The sequence below is a fragment of the Arvicola amphibius genome, chromosome 7, assembly GCF_903992535.2.
Source record: "Arvicola amphibius chromosome 7, mArvAmp1.2, whole genome shotgun sequence".
NCBI classification, from domain to species: Eukaryota; Metazoa; Chordata; class Mammalia; order Rodentia; family Cricetidae; genus Arvicola; species Arvicola amphibius.
In genome coordinates this window covers 64,466,432-64,470,246 of record NC_052053.1, presented here as the reverse complement: position 1 = coordinate 64,470,246, position 3,815 = coordinate 64,466,432, and the positions used below count along the sequence as shown (strand labels likewise).

Genomic DNA, 3,815 nt, shown 5'->3' with positions numbered 1-3,815 from the left:
GAATTTGCACTGGTATAGATTTTAAGATCAATTTTGTTATATGTATGTGTATTTCTGATCTTGATTAAGCTATTGTGATTGTAGTTCATTTTAAAAACTGTAATGTATAATTAGAAAATATAGGTTGTTAATGGATAATCATTGATAATAGTTAAGCTTGTAGTCATGTTATTAGATTTTCTAGATATGTAGAGATATATTTCAGATAGACATTCTTCATATCTTTCAAAGACTGCAGAATATGGCATTTAATGTTTTAATAACTTAGGGTTTTTCATGACAATGAGACAAGTCTACTCCTGGCAGCACCAATCTACTTCAAGAGGAAGATGGGCATTGAAGAGGCTACTAATGGAGTTTGTTAGCCATTTGGGCAAGAAACTGCTCTTGGCTGGACTGTTCCATAAACTGGACACAAAGAACCCGCAGAGAGAGGACTGCTGAACTTGCCTAAAGGTGAGATGGTCTTTCGGGGTTCCTGATTCATGAAAGAGTCTGCGAGACGTTCTGCAGGACACAGCAGAAAGTGACTGAACTGTCTTTGGAATTTCCTGCTTCATGAAAAAGTCTGCTGGACACTATGGGCCTGAAGGCTGAAGATGGATGCCCCAACGGTACAGAGGAACTTTGGGTGACTGTCTAGGCAGCGAGTTGTCTCTGTCATTTCTAGAGTTTGAAAGTTACAAATGACTTGTTTACTTATGTAATATTATATCCTTCTGGAGTCTTTGATGGAGTTGAAGAATAAATAGATAGTTATAGATTTCCTTAGTTATGATAAAAGATAAAATAGATTTAAATATTGTAACTGTAATACTTGCTTGATAACTGTTTTGTTATATGTAATTTTGCTATGTTAAAGTTGAAGCCTTTCTTTTTTGTTTAAACAGAAAAAGGGGAAATGATGGAGGAGAGTTATCTGTCTATGTTTCTTTCATTGGTTAATTAATAAAGAAAACTGCCTTGGCCCTTTAAGAGACAGAAAATTAGGTAGGTGGAGTAGACAGAACAGAATTGTGGGAACAAGGAAGTAGAGTTGGGGAGACGCTTCAGGCAGTCTCCATAGGGAGTCTCCATGTTGCTCCTCTCCGAGATGGACGCAGGTTAAGATCTCTCCTGGTAAGCCACACCTCGTGGTGCTACCCAGATTACTAAATATGGGTTAAAGGAAGATGTGAGAATTAACCAATAAGAGGCTGAAACTATGGGCCAGGCAGTGTTTTTAAAAGAATACAGTTTCCATGTAATTATTTCGGGTGTAAAGCTAGCCGGTGGCCGGGTGGCGGGACACAGCCCCGCCGTTTCCTTCTACAAAGTGGAGGATGGGAAGAGCTTGGGGGAATAGGATGGTTGGGATATAGGAAGGGTGGATATGGGAACAAGGAATTATATATCTTAGTTAAGGGAGCCATTCTAGGTTTGGCAGAGACTTGAATCTAGAGGGGTTCCCAGGTGTCCAGGAAGACGCCCCCAGCTAGGTCCTTGGGCAGCTGAGGAGAGGGTGCCAGAAATGTCCAGATCCTATTGCCATACTCATGAATATCTTGCATATCACCATAGAACCTTCACCTGGCATTGGATGGAGAAAATGACAGAGCCCCACATAGGAGCACCAGACTGAGCTCCCAAGGTCCTGATGAGGAGCAAAAGGAGGGAGATCATGAGCAAGGAAATCAGGACCGTGAAGAGTGCATTTACCCATTGAGACGGTAGGACAGATCTAATGGGGGACCACCAAGTCCAGTTGGAATGGAACTGATGGAACAGGGGACCAAACCGGACTCTCTGAATGTGGCTGAAGGTGGAGGAGGACTGAGAAACCAAGGACAACAGCAATGAACATGAACTCTACAGCATGGATGGCTCACTGTGAGCCTTGTCAGTTTGGTTGCTCACCTTCCTGGACTTAGGGGGAGCTGGGAGGACCTTGGACTTAACATAGTGAAGGGAACCCTGATGGCTTTTTGTCTTGGAGAGGGGTGGAGTGGTGGTATGGGTGGAAGGGAGGGGAGGGAAGGGGGAGGAGGAGGGGAGGAGATGGAAATCTTTAATAAAAAATGAGAAAAAAGTCATTTTTAATATCAAAATGTTATCCAAAAAAGATTTGAGGGTCATGTCTCTACAGAAATAGTAGATGTTAGAGCAAATATGTATGAATGGCTACTCTTAGCCTGACAAGCCCATATAAAAACAATTCTCACCACCCCTCAGTTTAGACTATGACTTTAGAAATGGATGGATGGTTGCCTGTCCACTGCTTCTCATATCCAAAGCATTAACACCTTAAAAACAATATTCTTGCCATCAATTTATCAGACAAGGTAAAGACATACCATTTGATTTCATAGGAGAGGTTAAAGAACCTAATGCAACATCTATAGGGACCCCCTTCCAACAAACTGCCATTGTTTGTATGTAGAAAATTAAACTAGACTATGAAAGGGGGTTTAGTTTGACCAAATCCTGTTGATTTGTGTTTTACTGACGTGATTGTAGCTTATTCTCAGCTACTCCAGCAACATTTCTAGTCCCAAAAATTTAAAAGATATTCATATCATAATATATTGCTACAGTTTGTCCCATGTCGTTTATAAAAAAGAATCATGTCAATGGAGGTGGTTACTGGTAAACATCTGGTCCAGTTATGGCCTGCTCTGAGGCATCCTGAATCAGCATCACTTCCTCCCCAGCAGTTCTTTTGAAAACTTGAGAAAGACCCTGAAAGACTGATTTGACAAACCAAGGGACACTCCTAGTGATTATTTCTCAGCAAGTCTCCAGGCTATTCTCTCTGTCATCACAGACTCAGGCTTCTCCAGGGTTTCTGACACTCTCAGGATGTTGTTGTAACACTGTGTCTTGCACAGTAATAGACTGCAGAGTCTTCAGATGTCAGGTTGGTGAGCTCCATGTAGGCTGTGTTGGAGGATGTGTCTGCAGTCAGTGTGGCCTTGCCTTGGAACTTCTAAGCATATTCATTTTCACCATCCTCTGGATCAATCCCTCCAATCCACTCCAGTACCTGTTCAGACTTCTGTTTCACCCAGTGCATAATGTAGTCTGTAAAGCTGTGTCCTGAAGCCTTGCAAGACATCTTCACTGAAGCCCCAGGCCTCACCAGCCCAGCCCTAGACTGTTGCAACTGGATCTGTGAGTTCACACCTGCTGAGAGAAAGGCAGAGTGGATGCCATTGTCACCTGAGTGTGTGGAAATCTGTAGTTGGGGAGCCTCTTACCTGTAACTGCTGCCAATAGGAAGAGGACAATATAGCTCCACCTCATGGTGAGGCCCTTGTGTGTTCAGTGACTCTGGAGAGGACACTGATCAGATGACGTTACAGTGGGTGCATCCCTGTATTGACCACCATACACTCATCATATTTGCATATTCATGAACAATGAACTCCTTAAATAAGGACCTAGTACAATTGGAGAAAAATGAGGTACAGGGCACCTTGATCAGGTAGCAAGATGCTGAGTTTCAAATCCTACTCCTTTCTGGGGAAATGATCTCATACTTCTTACCTGAGCACTGTGAAGACCCTCTGTAAATCACATCAGGGCCTAAGATCTCAAATTGATTTCAGACCTGAAACAGTTACTTCACCTTGAGACATGATTATCAGTTGATTTATAAGAGGTGATTGTTATTATGAAGATGATGGTCATTAGTAATTCCAAACCCTGCTAAATTTTCAGAATTTGTAACCTCCTTTCAGATATATACAATTTATATTTTCCTTTGTACCTTGTTACATACACAATAAATAAAAACTGACATAAATGTGCAAAAGAAACATACCATAGAAACATTT

General features: G+C 41.8%; 1 pseudogene; it reads right to left on the bottom strand.

Moving 5' to 3' along the window:
• Positions 1–2,833: 2,833 nt before the first annotated feature.
• LOC119819800 lies at positions 2,834–3,282 on the bottom strand (annotated as a pseudogene).
• Positions 3,283–3,815: the final 533 nt, after the last annotated feature.